Genomic DNA, 13,434 nt, shown 5'->3' with positions numbered 1-13,434 from the left:
GACTCCTCTCAGACACAGGCTTTGACTGAATGATAAACAGTATAATTATATTTGAAATAGTTTGAATACTGATTCTTTGTGGGCAGCCTATCTGCTGCATCCCTCGCAGCTGAAAAGGCTTTGCAGGGAGAATCGGGGGAAACGGAGAAACTATTAAAATCACATTTCAACAGAATCATAGTATTTCTCGGTACAAGCCCATTAAAGAGATCTACTGATACCTCCATCTCCCATTGAGATTGTGTTACTCTATTTCTATAAAATGGGATGCTAATTTACCAGGAGTGTGCTGCAATCTAATTCAGAAGTTGCACATTTCTTGCACCCGGACAGCATAAACCAAGTCCCCCCTCGTGTGCAAGATGCCAAGAGGGCAGATGTGCTCCAGCTGTGCTGCAGACACACGCTGCCCTCCCATCCCTTCGGTGGGAGCCCCCAAGTGCCCACACATCTGCCCCGCAGGGACACCCCGGACTTGTCAATGGATGCTCCTGCACATCCCACAGGCAATTTGATCTGAGCATTCTTTTCCAGAGGCTGCCCGACTCTGTGCCACATGGGATCAGACACCCTGCCACAGCTCGGTCCCTCTTGCACCCTATTCTTTCTTCCCAGCTTTTAATACTGGACTTGTTTTACACCCACAGATCTCCAAGCACTTCCAAGTATTAATAAATTAAGTTCTCTGGTGCCAATGCACGATGTATGTACCATCACGCCCACTTCACAGGTAAGGATAACATTAAAGCCTGGACTACAATAATATTTCACTCCATAACACTGAATAAAGCGATGAGATTGGCCCTAGTGACATTATTATGAGTCCTGCCATTCCCTCAGAGACAGGATTGGTACCAAGACGTTTTTGCATCCAGCCGCACTCACTGCCAAGCCCGTCCACTCTCCGGTGCCATCAGACGTGTCTGTGATCAAACAAAGGATTGAGGGGTTTTTTTCTGAAAGATCGCTTTACTTTTAGCCAGTACTGTTGTGAAGCAAACATGTACCCTGTAGATAAAGTAGGATAGGTTCAGAAGAATTTACCAGTTTAAAAAAAAAAAAAGAAAAACAAAACCCAAACCCTAACAAACCAGCTATTCCTGCCTTCAGAAAGCACTTTTAGAGGACGGCCATACCCAAGAGAGCTCAAATGGAGGCACAGGATCAGCCGAGCTCATGCTTCCCATTTCCATCGCTCCCATGAAAACCAACAACTCCTTATTCCAGATTTAGGCAGTTCCAGTGCCGTCCAGCTGCCGAACCCACAGCCAGCGCCCGCCGGCCGCCTCCGCTCCGAAAAAAACCTGGAGGAACAGGAAACAACTTCTGCAGGTGCCTGGTCTTAATGCAAAGTAAATCCTGAGGAAATAGCTTTTTTTTTTTTTCTAGAAAAATATACTCAAGTACAGACATAAGCACTCACTGCAGAGGTTCAAGAGTGCAACCGTAAATGCCAAGAACCCTAAATCATGTTTTCAAAGCTCTTCAAATACCTAACAGGTGAAGGCAAGCCCTACAACTAAATCTCCAGAGAGGCTTAAAAAAAAAAAAAGAAATTAAAAAAAAATCCCAGCTCAGCTGCTACCTAATCCTAGAAACATTTAAGCCCTACAGACACTTACAGCAACTCTAAAGACTTCCAGGTATCCAATATTCTGCTTCCAGTCAGATAAGTTGAATTTCACTCATGAGAACCCAGCAACTCAACACCTATTTCCAGACTTAATTAACTCATAATCATCAATACTTTATAGGAGGTACCCAGTGAACCAGGACCTGGGTTTTACATGGCTGCAGAGCCCCACACCCGACCGCCACGGAATAAAAACAGATGTATAAACTCACAGACAAGCATGGTTTGGGATTTCGGTGTCACCCCTCACTTCCTTTTTCTCCTCTTTTGATGAAGTGCTATAAAGATTCACTTGGGAACAGAAAGTCAAGATTCGGGACACTCTGATAATTATCCTACCTGAAAGAGCTTGTGGTAATTATTTCTTTAATTAGATCAAAAAGGTGAAAGCATCTGTTTAGCACACAGGTGTTTGATGCTGATGCTCTCAAGGGACTGCAGCTGTAACGAGAAGAGACTCTGCTGGGTAGGGAAGGCAAGAGAGACTTTGAAACAAGAGTGAGGCAAACATCACAGAATCTACTCCAAAGACCATTAAATCCATTTAATTATCTCAGACAACTTCCCAATGTTTTGGATCAAAACCAGAAGTTGCTTTTTATCCATGGTTCACAACGATTTCACTAGAAAAAGTCTTTTTATTCCCATTTCCCAGCTGTGGAGACCGAGGAGCACAGAAAGCCGACGCAGAGCAGGTCGCGGGGGCAGAGCCTGAGACGGGGCCACTCCAGCTCCCCACCGAAGATACAGCCACGCGGAGGGGAGACATCACCCAAAACTCACCCTCTGCACAACCGGCAGGAAAGGTTTGCACTTATTTTCTTATTGCAACACACGAAAGAAGAAAATTGGTGCTCTCCAAATGAGAGAAGCAGAAGGTAACATGGTGCACACCAGAGTCACTATATAATTATTTAAGATTGCAGGGGCCATCGCCCTCAGTCAAGCTTCCAGGTTCACAAGGAGAAGACAATAACAGCAACATCTAGCAGCAGTACAAGTGAGGCGCTTGGTACATCCACCTTTCAACATTTGAAAGCTATAAAAAGGGGCTTGTAAGAAATAACATACAGACATACCTTTTGATGACATTGAAGAGCACAGGACCAAGAGGGACGAGGTTTTCAGAGAAACAGAGAGGAATACTAAGAGCTGTTTTGCTACTAGGGAATATCCCTCTGAAAGTGGAACAGTTTCTATATTCTGAGACTTCACAGCCCCAGGGCTGAGATGCTGGCACCAAACATTGCTGAAAACAACAGGGGGAAGGAATAAGACGAGCTTTGCATCCGAGACAGCTATAATCTCTCCTAACTTGGAGCAGGCAGCACAGTAGCAAAACCAAACCAAGAGGGAGCTCAACCAAACCACAGCTCAGCCTCCCATCCACCCACCCACCAGTAAATCACAAACCATTAAAGTCAAATAAAGGCAATTAAGAGACACAGAGAAAATAGACACCTCACTAACCTGCTGAGCTCGGCACCTGCTGCTCAGGAAGGGAAGGACAATGCTGGAAGATGCCCAGAGCAACAACCAGGTCCCAGAAGAGGTGGGGAAATTTCTAAGGTCAGCGTCAACCCAAGCGTAGCACCTCGCAACCCAAAATCCAGAAGGTTGGGGAGACTCCCCAAAAGGGGAGGTTCACTACCTATCTTCCAACTCCCTCACTGTCCCTGGCAAGCTACTAAATGAGAAATAACCCCCCAAAATCCAGACAACACCTTTCCCCAGCACTTATGGGTAGCTCTGAACCCGCTGCCATGTGGGGCGGCTGGGCTGGGCTGTCCCACCCCGTTAATCTCTTCCAGCTGCCCATGGCCACTGATTGTCCCACCTGGGGCTGAGGGAGCACCAAGGGCTGGTACCTGCTGCAGAGCATCACTGAGCCTGCTGCTCTCGTGCCCACAGGCACCTACTCCTAAGAGTCATTTCAGGACTTGTTTTTTCAGCAATGCTCCCTGTCTGTTCTAAACGTGGGTGATTTCCTCCCCCATCATATCTGCTTTGCTCTGGGAGCCTAAACAACGTCAGAGCAGCTCCCAGAGCCCGTCGCGCACCATGGAAACAAGGCGCAAGGGGCTCTTACGAGCACCTTCTGGAAACCCTGGCTAAGAGGGGTGGGTGTCTCCAGCACACGTGCTGCTAAAAGCTATGAGAATAATAGAATAATTTTGGTTGGAAGAGACCCTCAAGATCATCGAGTCCAACCATAACCTAAATCTAGCACTAGCCCATGTCCCTAAGACCCCCATCTCTATGTCTGTTCAATCCCTCCAGGGATGGTGACTCCAACGCTGCCCTAGGCAGCCCGTCCCAACGCTTCATGACCCTTTCTGTGAAGAAATGTTTCCCTACAGAGCATGCCCTGGGGCCATCTGCATTCACGTCCTGACCCCAACAACAGCCCTTTGCTTGGCTTTTCAGCTCCGGGTAAAGGAAAGTGAGACAGAGCTGGTACCTTTGACTCCAGACAGAATCACGGCAGGCATCAGCACCCTAAAAAGGTGCAAAAAATCACCCAATGGAGAAAGAAAAACCTGATCCTGATCCCACCTTCACCATCACCACCTGTGTCAATCTGCCATCAAACCAGAGGCTGATTTGGGGAAGGGGAGGGGGAAAGAGAGCACAGACTTTCAAGAACGTGGCAGCGTCTCAACAATAAAAAAGTCTGCAGGGTTGAGAAGCTGAAGTTTCCACTGGAAAAGGAAGAGGAAAGCTCAGACACTGGAATGTGTTACTGCATATCCTGTGCTATCAGTGCTGCTCCCTAAATCCAAGTGCTTTAAATCGCGGCAATACACAATAATTGTCTTCTAATAATTACTGCTTAAAATCCAGGACTTAAGTTTTTTAATGTATAGTGTTGCAGAGAGAACTTCAAAATGACAGCAAAGTGCTTCTTAAACTAAAAAAAAAACCAAACCACAGGAGGAGGTAGAGGAAAATGAACCCCAAATTTATTAGACTTGTGAGACCTCATAATTTGAAACCAGCCTTGTAAGGCTGGAAGCCAGGTCACAACTTATTAAAAGCAATAAGTGAATGAGCTGTGAGTGTCAGCAAACAGCACATGGTACAGAATGTGAAATGCACTGAGCTACTGGATGTGGTTGTATCAAATCCTTCATTTTCTTATTTATTTAGTTTTTATGCTAAAGGTGGGACCAGACACATTCCCTCATCTGCATACAGAGACCACAGAGGCAAGTCTAAATTATTTCCAATGATCGAAAGCTCCATATGCTTCCAGCCTAAATAAGCCACAGGGGTTTTTGAACCAAAGCAGGGTGCCGGTTAAAGCTTTGCTCAAGGGACGTGCTGGTCCGGCCTCAGCGCTAAGCCCAGCCTGAACAGAAGGGCAGACTTGCAACCAGAGTCTCTCAGGGAGCCAGGCTGTGGCCTCTGCAAACGGAAATCTTCCAGTTTTCTGGTTTTGTTTTAGGTTTTTGTTTGTTTGGGTTTGGTTTGGTTTGTTTGTGCTGTGTTTTTTTGTTTTCTCCAAAAGTAGGGATAAAGGGGACTGAGCAGCTGTGAGCGATGAGGGCTGTACCCGCAGCATTTCCTAAGCAATGGGTTGGTGCTGGGCGAGCTCAGCCGCTGCTTTTCTGCAGCGCGAGGACAAGCACCATCGCCCACCTCCTGAGCTGGAACTGCTGAAATCCCCTGGATTTATCCCGCAGATGGAGCGCAGCCTCATGCTGTAACGCCGCCTTCTGCAGCTGTTACCCTGCATATCTGCCCCGGCCTCAGCACAAACGTGCTCCACTCCACGGGCAACATGCAATTTTGCTGCTTATCCCTTGTAAAATCTTTTATGATCAGCAGCTGAGCGCGTTGCCTCTGCAGCCGGAGCGTGTCCTTTCTCTGCCAAACTACTGCATGGGGAACAGGCAAGTTTCTCCTCTACCCTCTTCCACCTGTGCTGCTTCATCTCCTCTCGGGAGAAGTCTAAAAAGAGCTGCCTGTGTGCTGTGTATTGGAGATGTGAGCAGCGCTAACGGCCCCGACAGCAGAGGGTGGAAGTTCTCAAACGCAGCCGCCTTCGTCTTGTCCCAAACACAACCTTGGGTTGTTTCTCAAAGCCTCTACTCCTTAGCAAACTGAAGTCCAAGAGGTGCCTGCACAACCATCTCATGGAAAAGCTGCAGGGCAGAGGCAGGGACGGAGTTTGGGGCACCCCCCGCTCCTGCTGTCCCCAGGTCCCTGCAATGACCATCAGGTCACTGAACCGCGGCGGTGCCAGGACGCCCTACAGGAATCACCGTCTTGCTTAAAAGACACGTGGCCACTCTAGCTGGGTCTATTACTTTTGAAGCCTGTGACCCAGAGGTGAGCCAAGGCATATATTTATATTTAAGGAGGTATTTATACATCCGCAGGACTCCAAGAGGTGGCTCGGCTTGGCTTTAACACTTAATTCCCCTGCAAGACATCTTGTAAATCTTCACGGCAACCATGCGACCAGCCTGCTCTTCCAACCATCCTCTTCCTCAGCCTCCCAGGCTGTGCTGACCTCAATGACATTACGGACGTGCGGAAACCGCAGAAGCGGGACCCTGAGCGATAACACAGGGAAATGCAATTTCTGGAAGGCAAGAGAACGCCGGCTCTTCTCCAGCCCCGCATTTGCAGACTGACTTATGAGATGTAGTTCCTATGGAGAAACCTTTCACCACATAGTAACGGTGTCGACTCTGCTTTTGGAAGAGCAACAAAATTGAGCATCGCCAAGATTCCTCGTTCCCCAGCAAAATGTGGCCAAGGGAAAGCCAGCTGTGACACCCCTACAAATGTGCTGTATGTGAATGCTGGAGGGCTGGATGGAAACTGGATAACACACCTCTGGTATTTGCAGTGTATGCATTTTTTTCCGAGACCTAAGCCCATTTTCACGGGGTTATAAATCAGTTATAATAAAAATTATTTCTCAGTACAAAATACTGCCCAACAGTAAATTTTAAAACATAGTTAAAAAAAAATTACTTTTGGGTCACATTTTCACAGATTCTACTCCTGAAATTTTGTCCCACGCCTGTCTGGTCAGGCAGGGCAGGACTGTACTCTGAATTTCAAAGGAATTCTTGCAGCAAATGGGCTCAGATTCAATAGCCTGGACTCAACCTATAGGAAAATAGTAAAGGGAATGCCGGCCCTTGGCAGGTCAGCTAAATCACACCGCTAAACCCTGCCGAGTGTTTACGCACCACCGAGATACCTGCCCTGTGTAAACACTTAGGAACAGCTATCTGTGCAAGTATTAATTGAATTTCCCAACCATTTCAGGCTCAGTCGTTGTGGAAAGCAGATTTTCAACCCCCCTCAGGGGATCTGGGAGCACAAATTCCTGCAGGTTGGCAGAATCCACGTCCCTCACCCTTTAGACACTTTAAAACGACAGTTTGGGGAGCTGGAGACCCCGGCCAGCCTGGTGACGAATGTTTCCCCTGTCTAGGTTTGCACGTGAGCAGCACCGGCTACAAATCAATGTGTTTTAATTAGCCACCAAAAATAAGGATTTGCCATGCACTTGCTGGAAAGTGATAACGGGAGAGCATCCAGGACCAGAAAGATGTCGGATGCTGACCGTAGTCAACCTCAAGTGAGATGATGGTTGGATCCCAAATCAGCTCCACGCACACCAGGCCAATCCCCGCGCACAGGACATGGGAGATTATTAGAAGTCAGCCCCTGGCAAAGATCAGCAATGGGCAGCTTTCAGCCAGAAACCCTGCAATTCTGCGAATGTACCTACTCCACAAACTGCAAATTCCTGCTTTTCATCTGTCGAATCTCCGGTTTTTTGGGCACAGATCACTGTCTCTGCACCTCGCTTTCCTTTGCCGGCAGACAACGACTTTGTCCTTGGCTTTGTTGAGTCCTTCCCATGTCTCCAAAAATAGACTTACTTTTTTCCACTTTAGATTTAGTTTTAGCCGTTATATTCCTCTCATCAAAGCAGGCAGCAAACGTTTTTAAAGATATTTATCTTCCTTTAGTGGCCTGACTCCAACCTCACATGGCATGGCATAAATTGGGAGTAAACTCCCTGAAGTCCAAGGAGTATTGAATGGGTGTAAGGGTAGTGCCACTCTCCCCAGGAGGCAATGTTGCTATAAATTGTCCCAGTTTCAGTCTTAACCCTACAGAGAAGAAGCTAAGCTCATCACTTATGTGCTTGGAGGCTCAATTGACTTTGTAAAATCTGCCAGAAATGAAGGAAATGGCATTTGTAGACCAGCTAGGTCTGCTTGTCTATATAGTGGATATAGTTAAAAAATACAACTTGCCTACAACAATTTGGAGAAAATGCCTCAGACACAGGAAATATACTATTTTTGTCTCTGACAGGCAAACAGCTTCATCTTGCAGGGAGAGCACCATAGATCTGCGCTAACGGCGTGACAAGAATTCAGCGTGAATTCCAGGTGAAAAAGGCAATAGCAGGAGATTTGCAGCATCCCAAACTCCTCCGCGAGACCCTCATCTGCAGCGGGATCAGAAACAGATGTGAAGTGAAGGCAACGGCTCCCGTTCGATTCGATGGCAGCACCTGAGCTGGGGCGGATTTCCACGCCGAGCAAATATCTTGTCAGCCCGCTGAGAAAAGAGCCAAGAAACGGCAGGGGAAAGGTTGAAATTCAAATAAAACTCAACACCTAGAAAACGGGGAAGGTCAAATGGTGCCACTGCAGCACTGTATTTCATTTCATTTTGGATACGGCGCAAGCCAGTCTTTATGGGAGGAACATAACGCTGGTGTCATCAGATTTTTCTCTACACCGCAGTTTTGCAGCTGGCAGCGGTATCGGGTCGGTCCGAGCCCCTGCGCAGGGAAGGGCTGCGTGGGGACGCTGCTCGGCATGGGAAGCTTTGCAGACAGCACCAACGTAACCCAAATTTCTACATAAATTCAAAGATCTGTGCATTAGAAGATGGGAAAGCGGCTCCCAGAAAGCTTCATCTATCAGATGGCCGCTGGAGGGGGGGATGCTACTCCCAGATGATGCTGTTAACCATCGCACACCTCTGTCCCATCGTCACCCAGGGGACACCCAGGGACCCCCCACCAAAGCCCAGGCAGCTCCCAGCTCCTGCATTCAGTGACTTTGGGGCTCCCAGAACTTTTAAGCAGTGCCCTAAGCTGCAGCCCGGTATCCGCTGTCTCCCCTGGGGATTTGTAGTCCCAGGAGAAGCAATCCCAGCACCGGCCTGACGTGTCTCGCAAGGGTTTCCTTTGAATGAGCTGCGGTAAAATAGAACGGAAAGAATGAGAAAAGTTGCCTCTGCCCCTCCGCTTTCCAGCTGAAATCCGCTTTACAAAACCCTGGCGCGGGTCGAGCTCTCCCTCCCGGTCAGCCCCAGACCCTCGGCAGCAGCAGCAAAGCTGCATCGCTTGGGATGCGGGAGGTTTGGTGAGATGGGGAAGGCGGGGGTCAGGAATTGATGTGGATTTCTTCAAACTCTGCAGCCGGTAAAGGTGAAAAAATGGAACAAACAAACAAGCAGCAAAGAAGGGATCTCTGTGATCTAAGAATAAAATTAAGCTGGGGAAGACTTCGAATTTCAGCATTTGCATCATCCCTTTCTCATCTGCCCTTGAACAAAGACAGATAGTGAAATACCTCTGAAATAAGAAAAAATATTTAAAATGTGATAGAAATGCCGTTAGCATGGGGCAGTAGCACTAGATGTTTTATCTCGATCACCAGGACAAAAGGTTCATTAATCATATTGCACTATTTTACACACCATGTCTTATCTTCAGATTGCTCCCTATACTCCCTTTTACAGGACATCTGTAAGCAAAAGTGACAGCAGTAAAATATTGATTAATATTAATATATACCAATGTTCTTCACTGAAATTGCTTTATTACTTTACAAAGATGTGAACACAGGCAGCACTTTGCCGCAAAACGCAGCCACCTCCTGGGTGAGATCTGCCCACCAGCAGAATATTTAGGATAGGAAATGGAATATCCTCTAACAATGGGGAAAAATTTAAGGCCTTAAGGAAGGTGGAATATAAGGGCAGAATACAAGGGAATATAAGAATTAAGACAAGAACTACACAAAATCCCTTCTCTCTTGGGAAAGTGCTAACAGACCTTTGGAGAACATGACTGGTGCAAGACCCTGATTCTTCATTAGATACGGAAGAAATGTGAACGTTCATTTGCATATTTTATGGCTTGGTGGATAAGATTCCCCAATCATCAATTACAATGTGCTTTTACACGTTTTACTGAATCTCTTGGCAAGAGAATCAGTTCTCCAACATGTTAAATATGGGGTGTGTTTATGCCTGGGTTGGGAACAAGCAGATAGAGCTGATTTTTAGGAGAAAGCCCAAATTCCTACTTCCCATCAAATGAGCATCAGCGGCAGAGCCATAGGATTAAATAATAAAAATCCTTTGCAGTTCTGAGACTACACTCTAATTAATTATTCCTGGTGCGTACATATGGACACAAGCAAAGGGTGGGATCGAGCTGAACGCGGCCACGGGTGGGAGATGACCACCAGATCTGCCAAGTCTCTACGCATGGTCTTAGGAGGAGTTTGAAGGGTTTTTATGAAGCGCTGGGGGGAGCGGGATGGGGGGACACAGCAGCCGGGAGAGGACAGTGGCACCAGACACGCGCGGGTGTCACCGGCACGGCCGAGTTGTCTGAGGATGTCACGGACCATTTGAATAATGTGAAATAGCGGCTTGCTGGAAAGAGAAATGGCATCTTCATGAGGTAATGACCTTCAAAGAGGTGGAGACTGTGAGTTATGAACCCATCGCTGCACCCCCCCCGCAACGCTTCCTAGCTCATGTATAAACTTACGTAATGATTTATTTGCATCCCGCACGAAAACAAATGGATGTTTTACATATTTATAGCGTAAGACAAACTGATATTTAAGCTGATCAAAGACGGCTGCAGATCTGGAGGTGATTACGGCAAGTGTTTTGTTAACTGAGGTCACGCTGCGCTTGGTGCGGGTGAGGCTGCGGATCTGCTCGGCACATGTGAGCAGGATGAAGGTCAGCACATGGAGACACACGCTCAAAGTCCGGCCTTGCCAAGAGCCCTGACAGTTCGAGCAAAACTGAACCTTGCTCCCTGCATCAGGCTGCGGTAATTACAAATATTGGTCAAGGGATAAATATTGTATTGTTTGCAAAATTAAAAAAAATTGAGTTCTTCTGAAGCCTAAAGCCTTTTGTCTCTAATAGAAAACAGGGTGGCAATTCCATCCAGCGGTTTCTGAAGTCTGTCCCGGGAGATGCGTGGATTACCAGCCTCCTGGGACTATGATTTCATCAGTTCTCATCCATCAGCTGAGCTGCAGTAACGGGCTGGACACGTCCTCCTGAGCCACTGTGAGCAGAAAACCACCGTCCAGCAGCTCACAAGCGGTCCACAGCTAACCTGAAGTGCAATCAGCTATCAAACGTGATGAGGGAAAAGTCATTGCCAGATTCAGGGAGACGCAGTGACTTCTTTTGGTACTGGATAACGCTTCTGCCATTTTTCCAGGTGCATGTTCAAAATCCTCGTAGCCAAGGCTCTGATGTGAAAAGCTGCAAGCCGCCTGCAGCGGAAGAGACAGATGCTTAATTCTGCGGACCAGCCCTGGCACACCAAAGCCTGGCTCAGAGGGACTTTCCTCTCCAGCATATGAGGTTATGCACTTAACCACGCTACTCATCTGGTGCCCCTGTGGAAACGGGCGAAGGATAATATGGTTGTCATGCTTGCGTTTGCAAAGCCTGGCGGTGACTGTGGCTGGGCAGAGGTGACAAGATCCAGGGATGAGCAGCTCGCTCCAGCCTGGTAATCTGGAAATCGCGCTCCCCCGCCCCACAAGCTGAGTGTCTCCCAAGAGACACGGGCAAGGAGACTTTCGCAACACGGGAAACCCAGAGCAACGCTGATGCCAAGAGACGTCCACGGTGCATTCCTTGCCACTTAACTAAACATCATCACAATGTGTTTTATCTCCGTCTGCTCCCTTTGAAACAGCAGCTTCCCGCTCTCCAGCAAACTTGCAGCCTTCCAAAGTCTGACGTTGAAAAAGCCAAACTGTCCCTGTAACGGGCAGTCAGGAACTTGCTTTCTCATTTTCCAGCCTTGCAAAGCCACGTTGTGCCTTGCCACCCTTTCCACTCAGCCTAAATGACCGCGCAGGCCCAGAAGACGAAGCCAGCTGGGATTTGCAAACCTCCAAAGAGGCAGAGCTGCTCCAGGATTCCCCTCCCAGAGACATCCCTGCAGAACGCGGTGGCAACAGCGCGACGCAGAACTGTGAACGAGCTGCTGCGATGGGAACAGTTCTCCTTCCACATAACATGATGCTGAAATTAAAAACGTATTGTTATCTTCCACCTCCTTGTCATCCCAGCTCTCTGCAACTAATTACCTTTGCCCTGGCTCCTCTTGGCTGCTGTGGGAAGGGCGGCAGCTGCAGCCTGTGGCTGTCTGCGCGGGGCACATCACGTTCCCCAAGCTGCAGCATCCCGGCGAGCACATCCCTAATCAAGGCCGTGTGTACCATGGCGAGGATGAGGCTCCCTCTCCCTTTCACTCCCTGCATCGCTCCCATGTCAGCGGGTGCGATGATAAAACACTCACCGAGCTGGTTATCAGCCTGTCCTGGGCGGGATACGAACATCAGCACCCGCTGGTACTGAAGGGTGATTTAACCACTGCTGATGGGAGGTCTGCTTTGAAACACGGAGCAAATGGGCTCGCTGCAGGTGGAAAAATCCCCGAGAGGCCGAGAATTCTGAAACCACAGCAACTTTTTGCAAGGCTTTTCTGTAAGTGCCAATGAAGGCAACTATGGGGCCACCGACTCGATGCTCTGACTGTTGAGCACCTCGGGGATGCGCTGGGACGGCTGAAGCCAGCCCGCCCGGCAGCAAACAGAAAGCTTTGCTCAGAGTCTCCTCGCCTCTGAAAAACATCCCTGAAAAACGGTAGAAGCCTGAGGACTTAACAGAAAAACTACAGACTTGTCCTTCCAGTTCCCTGCAGCGGCACAAACAGGTTGGGGCAATCTGTCTCACTGTGCACGGGTCATAGTCTACCACAGAAAAGTAATTATTTGGTCTATAAAGGGACTTAGATACAAAATACATGAAAGAGCTAAGACTTCCCATAGCCAAATTCCTGCATAATACATAAAAAGGCAGAGACTTCAAACAGCATCTTTCAGAAACTTTCCAGCAGATAAATAAAGAGCTGTGCTTTTAAAGAAACCAGGGGAACGGGAGCTGCTACACAACATTTTGCAGCTTTTTTCGGGGGAAATGTCATGTTTCGCAGCATCTACACTCACTAAGCAGGGCTCCCAAAGAGTTTTAAGCAAATCTATTGCTGGTGAACAGGTTGAATCAAGGCTACATGCAGCCACGACTGGGGTGCAGAGCTGCCACAGCCCACACCCCGCTTGCCACTGAGAATGTTCCCAATGTGGGATGGAAAAGAGAAGAGCAACAGCCCCATGAACATCTCCTCCTGCACCCTAACTGCTCAGGAGATCAAAGGTCTTTGTGTTGAGACATGACACAGCACAGGCAAAATCCTGGTTTTGGGGAAAATCCCTCTTCTGGTAAGTGTTTGAGTCAGACTCCGTCACTTGGTAAAACCTTGGCCTCTTTGCTGAGGCTTTTGGGAAGGGTTTGTGTTAGTGCTGATGGGTTTGGGGGGGTTGTGACACCAGCCCTGTCTGAACTGGGTGGAATCCAGGACAAGCAGCTTCCCGTTAGCCAGAGAAAGACCTTTGTGGGATCTGCCCTTG

This window comes from Caloenas nicobarica, chromosome 9 (genome assembly GCF_036013445.1).
Source record: "Caloenas nicobarica isolate bCalNic1 chromosome 9, bCalNic1.hap1, whole genome shotgun sequence".
Taxonomy (NCBI): domain Eukaryota; kingdom Metazoa; phylum Chordata; class Aves; order Columbiformes; family Columbidae; genus Caloenas; species Caloenas nicobarica.
Note: the sequence above shows the minus strand (reverse complement) of the source record.